Raw genomic sequence first — 22987 nt, 5'->3', positions numbered from 1 at the left:
AGTGGGGAGTGGGTAGAGATAAAACTTTGCTTATAAAGGGAACAGAATAGAAATGATAGTGGAACACTTGTCAGAATCCTAGCATGTGAAAGAGAGTGGAGTGAAATATTTCAAGTGTTGAAAGAAAAAAGAAAAACAACTTAGAATTTTACATCCAGGGAAATTATCCTTCAAAAGTGAAGGAAAAATAAAGAAATTTTCAGACAAACAAAAACTGAGGAAATTTATCACATGTCATGAAAGAAATATTAAAAGCTTTCTTCCGTGAGAAAATAAAGTAAATAAAATTGAGAAAATCTGGTCTGTATAAAAATTGGAAAAGTATTGCATCAGAATAAATACAGGTAAATAATGGTAACAAAGTATTGTGTGACTATAGCATATTGATAATAGAAATAAATGAGAGCAATCTTTAAGGTCTAAAGAGAACAAGAAATAATCTGTTAGAAGGTACTTGTAGTATGCATGAAGTGGTATAGTGTTATTTGAAAATAGAATTACATCGTCTGTAAATGTGTATTGCAAATTCTAGGGCAAATACTAAAAAAAAAATAGAAAGAGTGTAATTGATATACTAATAGAAGAGATATGATTAAATCTCAAAAAGTGCTCAATTTGACCCTGAGAAGGCAGAAGAAAAAAAAAAAACAAAAAAAAACAAGGGAAAAGAAAGAATAGGTATAGTCGGGCAGTCAACAGCAAATGGTGAAAATATGGTAGATATGAATCCAGCTGTATCAATAATCACTGAATACAGTCAAAATACACTAATTAAAAGAGGTAGTTTTTAAGAGTGGATGAAAACAGAAACCTACTTTATACGTAAAGACACAAAGCTAATAGTAGGGCAGCAGTTATATCATGCTAATCAAAAGAAAATTGGAGTAGCTGTATTAATTTCAGAGAAAGCATAATTCAGAACAAGGAAATGTAACAGAGATGAAGAAAGGCATTAGGTGGGCGCACCTGGGTGGCTCAGTCATTAAGCGTCTGCCTTCGGCTCAGATCATGATATCGAGCCCCACATCAGGCTCCCTGCTCAGCGGGAAGTCTGCTTCTCCCTCTCCCACTCCCCCTGGTTGTGTTCTCTCTCTCGCTGTGTCTCTCTCTGTCAAATAAATAAATAAAATCTAAAAAAAAAAAAGGCATTAGGTAAAGATCTTCGTGTAATGGGTGTTTATGGACTTAAAGACTTACCTTTAATGTGAATGCTCTTAACAATAGAGCATCCAAATGTGTGCATCGAAAAATGAGAAACACAGAAAGGAGGTTTATACAAATCCACTGTTATATGTTTAAACTTCAACACTTTCTCTAGTAATTTCTAGGTCAAGAAAGCAGAAAATCTATAAAGATACAGTTTACTTGAATAGTATAAATAAACTGTATAAATCAACTTGACTTAAGCAATCTTTGTGGAATATCCTATTCAAAAATAGCAAAATGCACATTCTTGTTCAGATCACATGAGGCAGTCACAAAAATATACTAAATTCAGGGCCTTATAATACACATTAACAAATTTTAAACAGAAATCGAAATTATGCAAAATAAGTTCTCAGGGGACAGTAGAATTAAACTGTAATTATTAACAGAATGGTATCTGAAAAATACTAAAATATTTGGAAATTAAACAACACACATCTACAGAACACATGAGTCAAAGGAGAAGGTTGAAGAGAAATTTAAAAAAAAATAACTAAATGAAAATAAAAAGACAATAAAATGTGTAGGATGGAGCAGAAGCAATGTTTAAAGGGAAATTTAGAGAATTAATGCATATAGTAGAAAAGAAAGAATGTCTAAACTCAACAATCTAACACCAACCTTCAGAAATCAGAGGAAGAAGAAAAATTTAAGACTAAAGCAAGCAGAAGAAAAGTAAATAACAAAACTAGAGTAAATCAATGAAATTAAAAACAGGTAAAATCAGTAAAACCAAAACTGGTCCTTGAAGAGATTACTAAAATAGATAAATATCTAGCCAAGATAACTAAGAATAAAAGAGAGATGACACGACTAATACCAGAAATGAAATGAGCACACTAGTTCCTGAACCTTCACTTTAAATATTATTTTCCAATAAAAGGAATGAGAATTCCTTTAAGAAGTTGATTCTGTGGCCACCTGTGTGGCTCAGTTGGTTGGGCGACTGCCTTCAGCTCAGATCATGATCCTGGAGCCCTGGGATCGAGTCCCGCATCAGGCTCCCTGCTCGGCAGGGAGCCTGCTTCTCCCTCTGACCCTCCCCACTCTCATGTGCTCTCTCTCTCTCTCATTCTCTTTCTCAAATAAATAAAAATAAAATCTTAAAAAAAAAAAAGTTGATTCTGGGGCTACAGCAGGAAATTACATAAGCCTAAAGCATTTTGTAGGCCAGATAATAAGGAAATGGTCAAAAAACAAACAAAATCTACATTGAAGATATGTCAAAGGGACATATGAGCAAAGTAAGGAGCTCCAAATGGTCAAAGCTGGAACACTGTTAGCAATAAAATGAAGTAGTATTGGATTATAACTCAAAGTATATAAGAAATATCCATGAGCGTGTACTGATATATATTTAGGATTGAATGAATGAATAACTGAATAACAAATAATTTAATGAATGAATAAATAAATAACAAATCTCCCTTACAGAAGAATTCCAAATAATTTCTGTAGAATATTCCTTCATAAAAGGAAACCACTAATTCCAACTCCTTAGTTGTGAGTTGCTGGATGGTTAACTTTACAGTGGAGAAACCCAATAAATACTATCTCAGCCAGCTGATCAAGGTCAATATTATAGTAGTAAGTCATGTTTACGGTATGTTATGTACCCTTGATGTGATTTAATGAGAAGGACCTACATCCTTGAGGCACCTGGGTGGCTCAGTAGGTTAAGTGTCCAACTCTTGATTTCAGCTCAGGTCATGACCTCAAGGTCTTCAGATCAAGCCCTGAATTAGCCTTGGCACACAGCAGGGAGTCTGCTTGAGATTCTCTCTCCCTCTCCCTCTGCCCCTCTCCCAGCTCTCTCTCTCTCTCAAATAAATAAATAAATAACCTATAACTTCAATCTAATGTAAAATGTCAGACAAATGCTAATAGACATTCTATAAAATACTTGATTAGTCAAGGTCATCAAAATTGGCATGGTCATCAAAAACAAGGGAAGTCTTAGAAACTGTCATATCCAAGAGGAACCTAAGGAGACACGGTAAGTAAATATAATGTGGTGAAATCCTATAACAGAAGAAGGTAAAAAATTGAGGAAATATGAATAAACTTTAGCTAATAATGCAATTCACTGTAGCTAATAATGAAATGTTGTTTTATTAATTTAAGATATGAACCATACTAACATGTTGAAAGTATATGTAAGTGAGGTCTGATCTGGGGAAGTCTGAGTAAATGGTCCCGAGCCAGTAAAATTTAAACAGAATTCTGAAAGCCACATAGAAGTTACTTAGGCATAGGGGAGGGCAGAGAAAGAAGCCACTGTGATAAATCCTTGACAAGAAGGAGATGGTACTTTTGAAAAATGAGGACAGTTGGTCTGGTGCACAAAGATTAAAGGAGATATTGGGGCACCTGGGTGCCTCAGTCCGTTAAGCGTCAGACTTGTGATTTCAGCTCAGGTTATGATCCCATGTGTCCTGCGATCGAGCCCTGCCTCTGGCACTATGCTCAGCAGGAGTCTACTTGAGATTCTCTCCCTCTGCCCCTTCCCCCATTCTCACTCTCTCTCTCTCTCTCTCAAATAAATAAATCTTAAGAAAAAAAGATTAAAGGAGATATTGATGTGAGATAAAGTAGAGAGGTGAGAAAACGTAGCAACTTTGTAGCACATGTTAAGGATTTTATTTATTCTTTTTTCTATTTATAAGAACCGCACAGGGGCGCCTGGGTGGCTCAGTCGTTAAGCATCTGCCTTCAGCTCAGGTCATAATCCTGGGGTCCTGGGATCAAGCCCCGCGTCGGGCTCCCTGCTCGGCGGGAAGCCTGCTTCTCCCTCTCCCACTCCCCCTGCTTGTGTTCCCTCTCTCGCTGTGTCTCTCCCTGTCAAATAAATAAATAAAATCTTAAAAAAAAAAAAAAAAAAGAACCGTACCAAGTCATACGAGAATTACAACAGAGTTACATCCCCTGTTCAACTTGATTCAGAAGGTCATACACAATATGAAAGTTCAATGTTTGTTAAGAAAATTAGGAAAAGTAAAAACACACACAAGAATCTGGTTTACAGAGTGGCTTCGGCATAATTGTTGCCATAAATTAATTCTTAGAGCAAATAAACTGTCACCAATTGATATTTTGAGGCATACTATTTTTCCCCTGGCAAAATGCACTAATAACATCTTAGACCCTGTTTATTACATTGAGTTTTATTTTTTCAGAATGACAATATTAGCAAAACATTTAATTTAATTTAATTTCCCAAGGGGATGTCTTAATCCATACAGTTTAAATTATTCCCATTTTATATATCCATGAAGACTAATACTTAATGGAACTTTATGAATCAAGTTAGTGAAACTGAGGCATAAGTTGTTGGTTGGTGACATTTGATCGGGAAGATTCAGTTGAATAATGGAACTAAAAGTAAGATGATTGATAATTAAGGGATTAGAGAAGCAGGTTGTACGAGGAACTAATGAACACACTATTCATTTGAGACATCTAGCAATGAAAGAAGAGAGGGTGCTAAGTAAGTTGCATGGTGAAGAATAAAGTGAATGACCTGGAGCTTGTTTGTAGAAGTGTGAAAATATTTCAATTTCAAGTAGAACTGTCAGATACAAAATAGAGAATGTTATACATGTGTGCCCAGGAAGACAAAACTTAAGGACTAAAAGACTGTTTTCTCTTAAATGTCTAACAGAAAACTGATAGTGTTGGAATTTTCTTGGATGATGGAAGGTTGATAAGTTGTCTCATATTAACCCTAAGTTAAAATGGCCCAGTTTATGTTGGGCCCACTAAGGGGGCTGAATTGAGATTTGTTTACTTGTGTGGGGGAAATTTTCAAGGCTGGTCTTCATTTGGTTTAGAATTATCTGATTCCAACTGAGCTCTGCCCTTTTTACATTCCTTACCTGTAAATACATATCAAATCCTCAAAGGATTTGCCTGTGGTTTGCCATGGTCCGCTTGTCCTGCATTACAGTTCCTCTATTCCCAAATAAACCCATTTTCCTAGTACAATAGCTGGCTATTTTATTTCTTTTAAGTTTGACATTACATGGTGTCAGAGAAGTGGGATCTAGAGAAGACTGCCAACAACTATGAGGCTGTTGAGCAAACAGGTGGCTGTTGAGCTCATTCAGCTCACTGCTTTCTCACTGACTCTGGAGTTTGACGGTAAGTCTCCATTGGGTTTTGAGCTCTGCTGCCTGCATTTTGAGCTCTCCAGCTTTATTTGGGATCTATTTTTATGAAGTCATCACCTTTCCTGGTGATAGCTCTTCTGCTTGTTTGTTGAAGCTTCTGGGTAAGTCAAAAGTGGGAACATATGATTCCCTGTGTTTTGGAACAGCTGCTAGAAAACAAGGTCCTTCAGTCAAAACATCTTATGGAACCTAAAGGCAAAGATGAGTTCCATCTGGTCTGTGGACCAGGATCTCATGTCACTTTGGAAAATGGGTGAACTTTTGGAATTGTAGTGGCTGCTTAGGGGAAACTTTAACTTAGATAAGTCCACCTTAAGGGGTGCCCTGAAAAGAGAGGATTCCAAACATCTCAGAGACATTGGAATACATTTTTGATTGGTAAGCAGAGCCTCTTAAAGACAAAATAACTTAAAAAAAAAAAAAGTCCTAAAAGGATCCTTACAGCATACTAAGTTAAACCAAAGAATAGATATACATTAAATATCTAAGTTATTTCCAGATAAGGTAAACAGTAAATGCTAAAAATGTTTATCTACTTTTGGCTTTTTAATTTTTACAGAGAAACAAAAATATTTAGGTCTATTAATAAACGTGTTTTGTACCACACACACACACACACACACACACACACACACAGTTACTATGAGGAAGAAGAGCTGAAATTAGAAAAGGATGTACAGGTTGTCCACTATTCTGCCAGTATCAGGGCTGCAGACAAGGCAGGAAAGCAGGACAAATTGGAGACCTCGGTATGTTATCTTAAAAGCTAAGAGGACACAAAATGCCATGGATTAAGATTCTGGTGCTGTGACGGGAACCTGGGTGGCTCAGTTGGTTAAGCGACTGCCTTCGGCTCAGGTCATGATCCTGGAGTCCCGGGATCGAGTCCCACATCGGGCTCCCTGCTCAGCGGGGGGTCTGCTTCTCCCTCTGACTCTCCTCCCTCTCATGCTCTCTCTCTCTCATTCTCTCTCTCGCAAATAAATAAAATCTTAAAAAAAAAAAAAAGATTCTGGTGCTGTGACAAAGCCCAATTTGGATGCTAAGAGGTGGAATCTCTTGGAAAGTGTTAATGAAGAGGAGGATATTATGGCAATTGCTGAGAAAATGGGTTCAGGTGTTAAAGGTTTAAGGAAAGTAGGATGTGTGCTGTGGGTAAAAGAAGGTCTGAGGAATGGAGATGTGTTTTTGTTGAAGGAAAAAAAAGGCATTTTTTTAAGGTAAAATGATTGTTTAGGGTAAGAAAGGAAAAAGATAGGACAAAGCCTAAGTGGATATAGTAAATTGCAGAAGTTTATGAAAAAGGAATCTGGAGAAAGGAATTTTATGTGTAGTCAAGCTAAGATTGGAAAAGACTGATTTAAAGTGAAGAGAAAAAAAGAGTTTTAATATCAAAACAAGACTAATGCAAAATTAGAATTTTGTCTTCTTTGGACCAAAGAATTTGGACAAAATTTTCTTAGATTATAGGTCTGCTCTTAATAAAAAAAAATATATAAACAAATGTGTTGTTGTTGTTCTTTTTACCTTTTTAAGTAATCTGCCTAGGAAACAAAGATTTTATGATTTTTTTTCCAAATTTTATCCTCTGCTTTGTTTTCTTTATCATCAGATCTTTGTTTAAATAAACCCAGTTTTCTCAGTATTAAGAGCTAAATTTTGCTCAGAACTATGAATCTCCTATATTTGCTTTTAAAATCTTTTATTATCACTTTGGTTAAATAGATCATTCTCTTCCTATATAAAAAGGGAGATATAATATTTGATGTGGGAAACAAAGGCAGAAGAAAAAATATTAAATTTCCTTACTACCTATAGTCCATTGACAAGTCCTTGAAACAGGCAGAGTGACATTCCTCTAGGAACTCAACTGCCTCAATGTTTTTTTTTTTTTTTTTTAAAGATTTTATTTATTTATTTGACAGAGAGAGACACAGCGAGAGAGGGAACACAAGCAGGGGGAGTGGGAGAGGGAGAAGCAGGCTCCCCGCAGAGCAGGGAACCCGATGCGGGACTCGATCCCAGAACCCTGGGATCATGACCTGAGCTGAAGGCAGTCGCTTAACCAACTGAGCCACCCAGGCGCCCAACTGCCTCAATGTTAATACTTTGCTAAGGGCATGACAATACTAGCCTGAACCCCCCACCAGGATCCTGTAAGTCTATATTTTTTTTTCCTGTAAGTCTATTTTAACATATAAAAATTCCTTTAGAAATTTCCTTTATGGGCGCCTGGGTGGCTCGGTTGGTTAAGCGACTGCCTTCGGCTCAGGTCATGATCCTGGAGTCCCGGGATCGAGTCCCGCATCGGGCTCCCTGCTCGGCAGGGAGTCTGCTTCTCCCTCTGACCCTCCTCCCTCTCATGCTCTCTGTCTCTCATTCTCTCTGTCTCAAATAAATAAATAAAATCTTAAAAAAAAAAAAAAAGTTGGTTAGAAATTTCCTTTATGTCTAAACCCCCCAAGATACTTGTTGACAATCATCCCCCAAGCATATGGCCAACCAGTATACTTCTGAAGGGTCTCATGACTAAGGTTTTATTAGATGGTAATAAATGACCTTTTCCCAACAGTAGCTAGGCCCCTCAAGGTCCTGGAAACCTGGCTTATCCCTAATCCCCTCCAAACTTGAAAGTATATAATGGGCCACTCCTCATGACCCCAGTGCAGCTCTTTCTGCCCATGGATCCTGTCCCCGTGCTTTAATAAAACCACCTTTTTGCACCAAAGATATCTCAAGAATTCTTCCTTGGCCATCGGCATTGAACCCTAAAGTCTTTCCTATATCACTACTTAGTCTTATTTGGTATATTAAATTACTTGGAGGGGCACCTGGGTGGCTCAGTCGTTAAGCATCTGCCTTCGGCTCGGGTCATGGTCCCGGGGTCCTGGGATTGAGTCCTGCATCCGGCTCCCTGCTCAGTGGGAATCCTGCTTCTCCTTCCCCTACTCCCCCTGCTTGTGTTCTCTCTCTCACTGTCTCTCTGTCAAATAAATAAAAATAGAATCTTTAAAAATAAATAAATAAATAAATAAATAAATAAATAAATAAATAAATAAATTACTTGGAAAGCATTATCAAATGAAAAATAATACTAAGCCTCCTTTATGTTGTATTTATATTGGTATATGTTATAAATATTCCAGAAATTATGTAAAATTCCTAAAATTCTGATATGTCTTTGTATAATGTTATCAGTCATCATTTTGAAATAAATGTCACAGAAATAACCAAATTCCTTTATCAATCACATCAGAAAGTCTCTCATCTGGTCTTTAACTATTGGCACTTTTAAGTCTTTTGTCATTGACAGTTTTTGTTTTATTATGATGCTTTTATAAATATATTTTATCTTGTTGAACTTATGTAAATATATATACAGATAATCATAAAATTATTAATATTTCACCAAATTGCTGTATGTTATAGATAGCTTTGAAGGGAAGAGAAAAGGGGGTGCTTAAAATCTGTATTTCTCTGAAGATAAAAAAACAAATATTTTCTTGTAAAATAATTAGGTATTTTATTTTAAGGTTCACAGAGGGCAATCACAAGCGAAATGCTTTATTTGCCTGAGGGAATAACATTTAATTTTTTTAAATCATAAATTTAATGCATGTGCCCTTGCTTTGTGCCTGTTCCAGCCAATCAATAACCAGTTTTGTGGTTGGACCAGCTCTCTGGTTCCTATTATGATTGCAAGATGCCTTTCAACAATAACCAGCAAGAAACATTAAAAAAAAAGGGTGAGAAAGAAAGAAAAAAGAAAAGAGGAAAAAAGAAGTTTATTATTTATAGGACCTGGAAATTACAAAGCATATCTGGGGTCACCACATTCAGGTCAAGGTGATGATGAGGGAGCGAGGAAAAGTGAGAAAGAGAAGACCTACGGTTCTGCTTTTATTGGGGTTGAGTGTGGGGGCTTAGAGTTTTGAGGATGCACTCTTTATTGGTGAAATCAAGCGAAAGCCAGAGAAAGTGAAAACAGAGTTTACTGAATAATGTAAGTGACAGGTGGAGAATAGCAGATGGAGTGTCTGGGAGACTGAGAAAGGAAAGGAGAATGAGTCTCTTCGTTGCTTGTGGCTGGGGCTTTATTTTAGAAGAGGGTCTAGGGTAAGTGTTCCTCCAGGAATTCAGGGTAGGGTGCCACCAAAGGCAAGTGTCAGATGAACAATAGGTGTTAATCCATAAATTATTGAAGATGGGGGTATTGATGACAGTATCAGCCAAGGTTTGTTTGAGCTAATGTCCAGGAACCTGTTTGGGATTTGGCTCTTTGAGGTGTTATCTGGTGTTTGGGGCCTAGGACAAAACTCAGGGAATGAGTAAATTTCTTGCTTCCCCCCTGAAGTGGGAACATAGCTTCTTTGGCTTATTCAGAGGCAAAGTATGCACAGCAACACGGTTGAAACTCAGAATATTATGCTAAGTGAAAAAAGCCAGATACAAACAGCTACTTAGTGTGATTCAATTTATATGACATTATAGAGAAAACAAACACTGGGGTAGAAATCATACAGTACTTGTAAGGGGCTGGGGTTGGAAGTAAAGAATACATAAAAAACATAATGGAATTTTAGAGGATTGGACATTTTTTATATCTCAATTTTAGTGGTAATTATACAATTACATACATTTATCAAAGCTCACTGAATTGTACACCTAACAATAGTAAATTATATTTGATGTATATTATACCTCAATAAATGTGAATTAAAAATATTCATAACTAAATTCTTTTTCCAGTTTTAGAATATGCATATCAAAATCCTGGTGTCATTTGCACCAGATCTAAGCTATTCTAGGCCTATACTAAAATGGCATGAACAAAAAAGCAATTTTCCTTTGCCATCGACAACTATACTATAGTGTTTTAGAAATAAAAATGTTATTATATTAATCACTAAATTTGACTTTCTCAGTATCACATTGCAACCACATGAGTGTTATAATCAGACGTCTTATATAGACACTTGTTCTTTTTTTTTTTTTAAGATTTTATTTATTTATTTGACAGAGAGATAGCGAGAGCAGGAACACAAGCAGGGGGAGTGGGTGAGGGAGAAGCGGGCTTCCTGCCGGGCAGGGAGCCCGATGTGGGACTCGATCCCAAGACCCTGGGATCATGACCTGAGCCGAAGGCAGACGCCCAACGACTGAGCCACCCAGGCGCCCAACTTCTGAATTTTTTAAAAGCATTAAATAAATTATTAGTTATAACTATACATCTGGATTATTTAATTATAAGAATCCAAGCTTTTCTGGAATATAATTCCATTATATTATTATTTCCAAATAATCTAAACCAATCTGGAATGTAATTCTATTGGAATTATCACAATTAAAGAGCATTTCCTTTTATTATCCCCATTGTCAAAAATGGACATTATATTTGGCTATTAAAAACAAACAAAATCCAAACAACAACAAAATAAACAAACTGTATTCACCATGTGTCTCATGTTGTGATATATGAGGTCTTGCTGACCTGGAAAGGCTGCCCCTCCCAGAGATAGTTAACTTCCAGATATAACAAGTGACTCCTCTTGAAGTGCATCTTTCATGTCCAAATTAACCAGTTAGAGCCCATATACTCTGACCCGTCTTTTTTATAGGGCCCTTATACTGGGCCACTATCATCCTAATCATCCCAGGGCCAGGTGCCAGACAACTAGGGAAAACCCCTATCCCCAGAGCCTGCTTAAATTATTCAAACTAGCCAATCCTAAACCTACTTACCCTAGTTCACCCATTCCTTTGGGAACCACAGTAAAAGCCCTTGCCCATGTTTTCCACTAATTCTTTTCCTCCTGACTGTCCCTGGTGTCTCTTTTTCCCTTATGTGGCATGGTATGTTCCCTTGAGAACTCAGTTTGAGTATCAAACTATCTTTTCAATGGCCATCATCTCCTAATCTCTCAGTCTCACCATACCTGAATAAGAACGAAGCCTACAGTTTTAAATACAAACAAAACCTGTTGTATTATGAACAACAAGGAGTTTATTTTGTTTACTTTATTTAGCAAATCATACCTCTCCTATTTTCCTGCCCTATTACCTTAAAGGTGGCTCTGGTTTTTGAAAGTTAAGCCATCTCAGGGTTCAAACAGAAAACAACAAAAGGCCAAAATGGAAAAAAATGGTTTTCTAGGAATTTTTCCCTACAACCCTTTTACCAGAAACATATTAAATGATCACTTCAAAGTGTAAAATAGCCTGGGAAATAAAATACTTTTAGGAAAAATTCTAATTAATTTTGAAATTTTGAAAAAATAATAAATTTTGAGATAACTGTAGAATAACTGTTAGAAGGTGAATGAGGGACAGCAACAAAGTATCCTCCAGATAATGCAGGCCTTTTGAAACCAAAAAACAGTTCAAGGCACTCCATACACAGAATTTTATTTAGGATACTGAGGGGGAATCAGGACAACAATGATCCAGACGCTACATAGCTATTCTTCACCCCCATCCAGAACTTAACCCACAACTTAAATAGAATGAGGGGCATCGTGGTAAGGTCAAAGGGTAGTTATCTAAAGGTACACCATCTGTGTGTCACTCTATTAGTTATTTAAAGTGGGTCCTTCTGCACTCCACTTTAAGGAAATTCAGCTCAAACCTTCCCACATCCCAGTCAGGGCATGCATCAACCTCCAAGAGGCCTGGAACACGCAGCCTGAGGGAGGTCTTTATGTGGTCATGAACAAGATGAAGGGCCAAACATGGAGTCAGTGTTGTCAGCACTGCTATGGAAACGTTCTGTGATACTGCAGTGTAAAGAAACCTTGGAACTTCCTGAACTATAAGTACATCCTGAACTATAGGAACATGTTTTGTCATAATATTTGGTCTCTGCCCTCAGATCCTGAAATCATAAAGGTGAAATGGGTAACTTGTTATTCAAAGCAAGCCTCTTTCCTCTATAAGTGGTTTTAAGTTGATGATGTGACTTTTGGAAAGCACCTGAAGAGGGAGCCTGGTTGCCAGGGGAACCAATCATGAATAAAAGATTGGAACTTTCAGTCCCACACCCTGATTTCTTGTAGAAAAGAGGAGAGAGGGGCTGGAGGTTGAATCAATCACCAATGGCTAATGATTCAATCAGTCAAAGCTATGTAAGGAAGCCTCCACAAAAACCCAAACAGACAGGGTTTGGAGAGTTTCTGGGTTGGTGAACACATGGAGATTTGGGAAGAGTGACATGCTTGGAGAGGGTATGGAAGCACATGTCCTTTCCCCCTTCCTTACCTATGCATCATTTCCATCTGGCTATCTGTGAGTTATATCATTCCATAATAAACCAGGAATCTAGTAAGCAAAATGTTTCTTTATGTTCTATGAGCCTCTCTAGCAAATTAATTGAAACTGAGAACAGGATTATTGTAATCTCTGATCTATAGCCGGGTGGTTGGAAGCACAGGTGACAACCTGGACTTACGATTGGCATCTGAAGTGGGGGGTGGGGGGATAGTCTTATAGAATTGAGCCCTTTATCTGTGGAATCTCATGCTATCTCCAAGTAGATGTCCTGGGTGGTATGGGGGAGAAATCCCCCACCCACACGTTGGAATTGTTGTCCAGAACTTTTCACATGCAGTTGTAAACAATAATAGAGAAACCCTTTGTATACTTTCTATACTTTACAGTTTACCAACTGAGACTATACTACAGCAAGCAACCAGGTCATTGATATTGAAACAATGTCACAAAACATTTCCATCACCACAAGGATCTCTTTTGTGCCCTTGTATAGCTACAGCCACTCCCACCCACTACTCTGTTCATAACCCTTGGTACTCACTAACTTGTTCTCCATTTCTAAAATCATGTCATTTCAAAATGCTATATAGATGGAATCACACAGTAGGTAACCTTTTGGGTTTGGCCTTTTTTTCTTTCTCTCTCTTTTTTTTTTTTTTAATGTATGAAGTACATTTATTTTTTTTTAATTTTATTATGTTATGTTAATCACCATGCATTACATCATTAGTTCTTTTTTTTAAGATTTTATTTTTTTATTTGACAGAGAGAGAGAGACGCGGCGAGAGAGGGAACGCAAGCAGGGGGAGTGGCAGAGGGAGAAGCAGGCCTCCCGCTGAGCAGCGAGCCCCATGCGGCGCTCGATCGCAGGAGCCTGGGATCATGACCTGAGCCGAAGGCAGACGCTTAATGACTGAGCCACCAGGCACCCCTGCATCATTAGTTTTTGATGCAGAGTTCCGTGATTCATTATTTGCATATAATACCCAGTGCTCCATTCAATACGTGCCCTCTTTAATACCCATCACCAGGCTAACCCATCCCCCCTCCCCCCTCCCCTCTAGAACCCTCAGTTTGTTTCTCAGAGTCCATAGTCTCTTATGGTTCGTCTCCCCCTCTGATTCCCCCCACTTCATTTTCCCTTCCTATTATCTTCTTCTTTTTTTTTTTTAAACATATAATGTATTATTTGTTTCAGAGGTACTTCCGTAATGGGGCTGCAGCAATGTAACATTTTTCTGAAAAATTATTGAAGGCACCATTGTATTCTGAATTTATTGAGTTTTTCTACTATATGAAATAATAATTCATTTCTATGTTCAAGGAGGAGATCTTGACAGTTTTGTGCATTCTTGAGATGCACAGAAATAATACTGACAGCCAATTAAAAACACTAAAGGTATGAACAGACAAAAATATAGCTCTCATTAAAAGCAGCAAAGAGAAACATTTGGTAAAAGGCATTTTTATCCACTTGTTTTTCACCTTCCTCAAAATAAGGCTTTTCATGTAAGTAATTGAGTACAAATAAGCATCTCATTCTGGCTTGTTTTTTTTTTTTTTTCCCTATTTATGCCTACCCAGTTTTTACACAATTTTGGAAACAATGATGCCAGAAATAATTATTATATGTAGATTTTCTTTATTAGTTTTGACTTAGCTGCAGCTAAGAAGCAATATTTTAAAAATTTGAGATTTATGAAATTGTGTAAATATAAAAAGGTTCCACAATTAAAATGGGTAAAATAATCTGTGATGCATCTGGAGCTTTAGTAAAACAAGTGTTATTTAGTCACCTCTGGAAGTATCAGACAATCATAAAGCTTCTGTCAGCATTCACAAAATATCTTTTAAGAAAACAATAAAAATGATCTTAGTATTTATTGAGTCAATTAAAGATGGTTCTACTATACTGTAGCAGTATAAAATGAAAAATGAATTCTGAAAGACCATTGCAGTAAACAATCACATGAAGTCTATGTGTACAAAACAAAAATTAGCTGAAAAGTAATGTGGGTAATGGTGCATTGTGCAAGTATTAAAAAAAAAAAAGAACACCATTTTGATGTGATATGGAAATAACCCTTTTTGTTTGCTGATATAACTAAATTATTGTCTCAGTATAAAAAGAAAAAATAAAAACTATTAAAAATAAACCTTTACATACCTTCGTTATTTACAGATTTTATTGTGTATAAATATCCTTACAGATTTTGTCTTAGACATTTAAATGGTGATATAGTTGGTTTTATTTCTTCCACAACTTTTTCCAAAACTGCTGATCATTATTCTGGTGTCTTCTTATAAACACAATAATTTTGGACTTTCTAATTAGGAATATTTTACAAAACCATCATTTAGCTTGAAACTCTTATTTATTTCAAACTTATTCACTCAGCATTTTTTGTTGCATAATTTCTTTTATGTTCAACACCTACTTCCATAATTAGTAGCATAAATCTTCTCAAATTATAAGGCTCATCTGTTTCTGCATGTGGAATAAACAGCATTCTAACAAAAACTCATAGCATAATTTTATAATTTTCCTTTGTTCAAAATATCCAAATGAGTTCTTAGCCATATTTATTTATTTTTTTGGCACAAGGTCATGGGATTATACTAATTTTAACAGGAAAGCATATCTATAAGGGAAAATGTTATGTACATGACACTTTGTTATAGGGTGCACTATGCATTGGTATGGGTTCTCCAGAGAAAGAGAACCAATAGGATATTATATGTGTATTCTTGTGTGTGTATGTGTGTGCATGCACATTCACGTATTTACTTATTAAAAAAATTGACTTATATGGTTATGGAGTCTAACAGGTCCCAATACCTGTAGTTAGAAAACTGAGTACCCAGGTGAGCCAATGGTGTGATTCTAGTCTAGTTCCCAAGGCCTGATAACCCAAATTGCTGATGGTGTAAGTTCCAGTTCTAGTTTGAGTCTGAAGGTAGTGGAAAACTGATGACTCATCCAAAGACAAAGAGAGACAATTCTTTCCTACTCAACATTTTATACTATTCTGGGTTTCAATGGATTGGATTGAGGCCCACCTATATTGGAGAGGACAATCTGCTTTATTGTGTGCCAATTAAATATTAATCTCATCCAGAAAAACTCTCAGACACACCCAGAATACTGTTTAACCAAATATCTGGGCACTCCGTGACCCAGTCAGTTGGCACATAAAATTAACCATCACAAATTGTGCATTTCTAAAATTCATATGTTGAGGTCCTAATCCCCAGTACCTAAGAATGTGACCTTATTTGAAAATAGCATTGTTGCAGATGCAATTAGTTGAGATGAGGTCATACTGGAGGAAGATGAGGCCCCTAATACAATGTTACTGGCATCTTTCTAAAAACAGAAAATTTAGATATAGATATGCACACACAAGAAGGACACCATTTGAATATGAAGGCAGAGATGCAGTGATGCATCAATAAGCCAAGGAAACCCAAAGATTGCCAGAAAACCAGAAGGTAGGAGAAAGGCATAGAACATATTCTCCCTCACATCCCACAGAAGGAACCAACCCTGCAGACACCTTGATTTTGGAAGTCTAGCCTCCATAACCGTCAGACAATAAATTATTGCTCTTTTGCCACTCAGTTTGTGGAATTTTGTTAGGGCAGTTCAAATAAACTAATACAACACTCAAAGGTATAGAAGGATGCTGCTTCAGTAATGCTGATGCTCTCCGTGCAAAGTCTAAAGCCTTGCCCGTGTTGTTATTCCTTTCTTATAAAAATTATAAATCATAAATATGATAATATAATATTATATTAACATAAGTATCAAATATGTCAGAACCTCAATTTATTGTCCATAGAAATTCAGAAAACTCTTTCTCCAAAAGTGATGCATTAAGCCATCTGGACCACAAAATAACATTTTCTGCAATTCACACACCCATATGTCACAGAATTCTTTAATGTACTTTCCACTGCTGATATTTCCATTTGCTCCAAAACTCGGATTTGATTAGGTTGTTCAATAAACATTGGACTTTTTTTTCCATGCAATTCCTATCTTGGAAATAACTTTGTATGTTGATAATACTAAAAATAGATTCTCTTAAAATGTATTAATTTTTAAGTGACTGATGTGTAATAGGCTAAACTTGATTTAAAAAAAAAAATAAAATCTATCAATTTCATCAAATCTTAAACCCGAATTTTAAGTTTAGAAAGTAGAGGTGCTTGGGTGGCTCAGTTGGTTAATTGTCTGCCTTCAGCTGAGGTCATGATCTCAAGGTCCTTGGGATCAAGCCCAGCACTGGGTTCCCTGCTCAGTGGGAGTCTGCTTCTCCCTCCCCTTCTGCCCCTCGCCCTGCTTGTGCTCCCTTTCTCTATCTCTCAAATAAATAAAATCTTTAAAAAAAAAGAAAGAAAACAACTACTTTTAATGGATCTGAAAGTTATCCAGATTATGTGGCTTATTAAGAAGTAACAGAAGTTAAATATTGAAAGCAAAGCACATCTTTAGACTACAATTCAAATTTAGGCCTGATTCACTGTTAAAAATATACATTTAAAGGGCAAAATAGATATTAAAATTTAAATAAATATTGATGTATTCACTGTGCATAAATGGAAATTCAGGAATGTAGAAAAGTAGAAAATAACTGTTCTGCACAAAAGATTCACAACAGCCGTGTTTTGTTTTCTAAAAGGAAAGGAAATTTTGTTATTATAGAGACCTAATACAGACAGGAGAAGAAAAGAATCTACACATAGATGAAGGTAATAGTAGGCAATAAATGAGAACAAGACAAAGTTACATCATATCGGGTACTTACAGCATCTAACCTCATCAGCTGGGGAAGCCCAGTGGAAACAGCCAGGCTGGAGTCCTGATTGAGAGGCCTGGGCAGAGTGTCCTCCCCTCAGGTGAGACTTCCAACTGACCATTCCCAGAAGAGTCATATATATAGGGCAAATAATGACGTTTGAAACTGAACATTTGTTCACCTATGTGCATTTTGAAGCAAGATATATTTCCATGTTATCATGTTTCTATATTTTTAAGGAGCCTGGGCTATGTGTATCTGCCTCCCCTCCCAGATTCCACTGAGGTGGGGCAGCACAGCCTGGAGCAAGTGGGGGCTTGAGACAAGATCTGTAGCTCTTGGCATCCAGAACAGAAGGGCAGGTTCTGACCTGGAGGCCAGATAATATACTTCAAACAACCAGACTCTCAAGGTTATTCACACAGCATGAGGCTCACAAACAACATTCCTTAGCTTGCCTGTGTACATGCAGGCCCAGGTGGTCCATTATGCAGAACAAAGCATGAAAGCATCTATCTATACAGAACATATACATGATAGAGAAACAAAATGCTGAAGTAAGATTGTCAAATAAAAGTGAATTTGGAAAAAACAAACAAACAAACATCACGATAAAGCTTTGCCTATATGGTATCATTATTTTTCAAGTTACTTGATTGTCCACACACCAAATAATAAATTACCATTCTAGGGTAAAAATTAATAATAATATTATTTTTCTGTTTTATTTTGCTTAACAGCTTAATATGAGATAGTCCGATATTATAAAGTATGATCAAGACAGCACATACAAAATTACATATGCTTTGAAAACCCAGTAGGTAGCATGAAATATAGGCACTCATCCTCCAAAAGCACTAGTTGTAATAGTGTGTGCATTTAGAAAATGGTATAGAGAAAATCGGGCCAAATAGTCCAAAATTGACAGTGCATTTAGCAATGGAAAAATGTAAGAAACTGTTGAATTTTTGATAAATTTTGAAGGTGAAGCCAAAATAATTTACTGATGTGTTGGGTGTGGGAAAGAGTGATGAGATAAATAAAAGTAAAATATAACTCTGAGTATTTTTGTCTCCAGCTATAAGAAGAAGAGAGAAAAATTTACTAAGATGAGGGAGCATATGAGATTTGCAGAATTTAGAGGTTTGTGGAAACAAGGTGTTAATTTTTAGACACACTTAGTTTGAAATGCTTAACAGACCAATATATTGAGAATTAGATAGCTAGACAATATGATTCAGGAGTTTAGGGGACAGAAGCTTTTTAGTTTGATGTAATCCCTCTTATCCATTTTTACTTTTGTTGCTTGTGCTTTTGGTGTTATATCTAAAAAAAAAAAAAAAAAAAAAAAAAAATTGCTCAAACCAATGTCAAAGCTTTCTTCGACAAAATTTATGGTTTCAGGCCTTACGTTTAAGTCTTTAATACATTTTGAGTTGATTTTGTATATGGTGTGAAATAAGAGTCCAGTTGGGGCTGGGAGAAGGGGGAAATTGAAAGATTTTATCCAGGGGGTACAAAGTTTTAGTTATGCAAGATGAATAAGTTTTGGAGATCTAATGTACAGCAATGTGAAGACAGTTAACAATACTGCATATTTGAAATTTGCTTAAAGGGTAAGACTTAAGTGTCTCTAAGAAAAAAGAAAAAGAAAGAAAGAAGAAAGAAAGAAAGAAAGAAAGAAAGAAAGAAAGAAAGAAAGAAAGAAAGAAAGAAAGAAAGAAAGAAAGAAAGGAAGGAAGGAAGAAAGAAACGGAGGGAGGAAGGAAGAAAGAAACGGAGGGAGGAAGGAAGGAAAGTAGGAGAGGGAGGGAGGGAGGGGGAGAGAGAGAAAGAAAGGAAGAAAGAGGAAAGGAGGAAGGGAGGGAGAGAGAGAGAAGAGAGAAGAGAAAAAAGAAAAGGAAAGGAAAGAAGAGAAAGGGAAAGAAAAGAAAAGGAAAAAAGAAAAGAAAAGAAAAAGAAATTTTCTTAAGTTGAGGTGAAAGATGGCCTGAATATTCACACAGTATCAGTGGATTGAAGGAAACAAATACTTTAATGGAGTGGTTTAAGAGAGAATGGGAAGAGGCAAGTGAAGACAGCAAATATAGTGACTCTGAATGGCTGATGCAATAAAGAGATGGAAAGTTTCCAGGAATGTATTCTGGGAAACTTACAAACTACCAAGACTAAAACAGGAATAAATAAACAATCTGAACATACCAATAACCAGCAAGGAAATTGAAGCAGTAATCAAAAACCTTCCCCAAAAAACAGGAGTCCAGGATCAGATGGCTTCCCAGGGAAATTCTACCAAACATTTAAAGAAGAAATAATACTTATTCTACTGAAGCTGTTTCAAAAAAATAGAAATGGAAGGAAAACTTCCAAACTTGTTCTATGAGGCCAGCATTACCCTGATCCCAAAACCAAAGACGTCATTAAAAAGGAGAATTACAGACCAATATCCCTGATGAACATGGATGCCAAAATATTCAACCAGATCCTAGCTAATAGGATCCAATAGTACATTAAAAGGATTATCCACCACGACCAGGTGGGATTTATTCCTGGGATGCAAGGGTGGTTCAACATTTAGGAATCAATCAATGTGATAGAGCACATTAATTAAAGAAAAGACAAGAACCATAATGATCCTCTCAACTGATGCAGAAAAAGCATTTGACAAAATACAACAACCTTTCCTAATTAAAACTCTTCAAAGTATAGGGGCGCCTGGGTAGCCCAGTCGGTTAAGTGTCTGCCTTCCACTCAGGTCATGATCTCAGGGTCCTGGGGTTGAGTCTTGAGTCAGGCTCCCTGCTCAGTGCGGAGTTTGCTTCTTCCTCTCCCTCTCCCCCTCTCTCTGCTCATGTTCTCTCTCTCTCAAATCAATAAATAAAATACTAAAAAAAAAAAAAAAAAAAAAAAAAAACCTCTTCAAAGTATAGGGATAGAGGAAACATACCTCAATATCATAAAACCCAACTATGAAAAGCCCACAGCAAATATCATTCTCAATGGGGAAAAACTGAGAGCTTTTCCCTTAAGGTCAGGAACATGACAGGGATGCCCACTCTCACCATTATTGTTCAACATAGTACTAGAATTCCTAGCCTCAGCAATCAGACAACAAAAAGAAAAAAAAAAAAAGGTATTCAGATTGGCAAATAAGAAGTCAAACTCACCCTCTTTGCAGATGACATGATACTTTATGTGGAAAACCCAAAAGACTCCACCCCCCAAATTACAAGAACTCATACAGCAATTCAGCAATATGGCAGGATACAAAATCGATGCACAGAAATGAGTTTCATTTCTACACACTAACAATGTAACTGAAGAAAGAGAAATTAAGGAATCGATTCCATTTACAATAGCACCAAAAATCATAGGTTACCTAGGAATAAACCTAACCAAAGAGGTAAAGGATCTGTAGAAACTACAAAACAGTTATGAAAGAATTGAGGTAAATACAAAGAGATGGGAAAATATTCTATGTTCATGGATTGGAAGAATAAACATTATTAAAATGTCTATAATGCCCAGAACAATCTACACTTTCTTTTTTTATTATTTTTTTATTATTTTTTATTTTTTTTCTTAAAGATTTTATTTATTTATTTGAGACAGAGAGAATGAGAGAGACAGAGAGCACATGAGAGGGGGGAGGGTCAGAGGGAGAAGCAGGCTCCCTGCCGAGCAGGGAGCCCGATGCGGGACTTGATCCCAGGACTCCAGGATCATGACCTGGGCCGAAGGCAGTCGCTTAACCAACTGAGCCACCCAGGCGCCCCTTATTATTTTTTTAAAGATTTTTATTTATTTGCGAGAGAGACAATGAGAAACAGAGAGCATGAGAGGGAGGAGGGTCAGAGGGAGAAGCAGACTCCCTGCTGAGCAGGGAGCCCGATGTGGGACTCGATCCCGGGACTCCAGGATCATGACCTGAGCCGAAGGCAGTCGCTTAACCAACTGAGCCACCCAGGCGCCCCAGTCTACACTTTCAGTGCAATCTCTATCAAAATACCATCAACATTTTTCACAGAAATGGAACAAATAATCTAAAATTTGTATGGAACCATAAAAGACCTGAAATCACCAGGGTAATCTTGAAAAAGAAAACCAAAGCTGTGGCATCACAATGCCTGACTTCAAGCTATATTACAATGATATGATCATCAAGACAGAATGGTATTGGCACAAAAACAGACATAGAGATCAATGGAACAGAATAGAAATCCCAGAAATGGACCCTCAACTCTATGGTCAACTAATCTTCAACAAATCAGGAAAGAATATCCAATGGAAAAAAAGGCATTCTCTTCAATAAATGTTGCTGAGAAAATTGGACAGTCACCTGCAGAAGAATGAAACTGGACCATTCTCTTATACCATATACAAAGATAAACTCAAAATGGATGAAAGACTTAAGTGTGAGACAGGAATCAATTAAAATCCTAGAGGAGAACATAGGCAGTAACCTCTCTGACATAGGCCACAGCAACTTCTCTCAAGACACATCTCTAAAAGCAAGGGAAACAAAAGCAAAAGTGAGCTTTTGGGACTTCATCAAGATACAAAGCTTCTGCACTGCAAAAGAAACAACAAAATAAAAGACAAGCTATGGAATGGGAAAAAGATATTTGCAAATGACATTACAGATAAAGGACTGGTATCCAAGATCTACACCAAGATCAAACTCAACACCCAAAAAACAAATAATCCAGTCAAGAAATGGGCAGAAGCCATGAGCAGACACTTCTCCAAAGAAGACATGCAAATGGCTAACAGACACATGAAAAAATTCTCCACATCACTAGCCATCAGGGAAATAGAAATCAAAACCACAATGAGATACCAACTTACACCAGTTAGAATGGCAAAAGTTAACAGGACAGGAAACAACAAATGTTCGTGAGGAAGTGGAGAAAGGGGAACACTCTTACACTGTTGGTGGGAATGCAAGCTGATACAGCCACTCTGGAAAACAGTATGGAGGTTCCTCAAGATGTTAAAAATAGAGCTACCCTACAACCCAGCAATTGAACTACTAGGTATTTACCCCAAAGATAGAGATGTAGTGAAAGGAAGGGACATATGTACCCCAATGTTCATAGCAGCAATGTCCACAGATAGCCAAACTGTGGAAGGAGCAGAGATGTCCTTCAACAGATAAATGGATAGAAAATATGTGGTTCATTTATACAATGGAATATTACTCAGCCATCAGAAAGAATGAATACCTACAATTTGCATTGACATGGATGGAACTGGAGGGGATTATGCTGAGTGAAATAAGTCTAGCAGAGAAAGACAATTATCACATGGTTTCACTCATATGTGGAACATAAGGAATAGCATGGAGGACCATAGGAGAAGGGAGGGAAAACTGAGTGGGAAGGAATCAGAGAGGGGACAAACCATGAGAGACTCTGGACTCCAGGAAACAAACTGAGAGTTGCAGATGGCAGTGGGTGGGGAGATGGGGTAACTGGGTGATGGATATTGAGGAGGGCATGTGCTGTGATGAGCACTGGGTGTTATATGCAACTAATGAATCAT

The sequence above is a fragment of the Mirounga angustirostris genome, unplaced genomic scaffold (assembly GCF_029215605.1).
Source record: "Mirounga angustirostris isolate CCGP_5_RB_7025 unplaced genomic scaffold, mMirAng1.0.hap1 SCAF_2, whole genome shotgun sequence".
Taxonomy (NCBI): Eukaryota; Metazoa; Chordata; class Mammalia; order Carnivora; family Phocidae; genus Mirounga; species Mirounga angustirostris.
Note: the sequence above shows the minus strand (reverse complement) of the source record.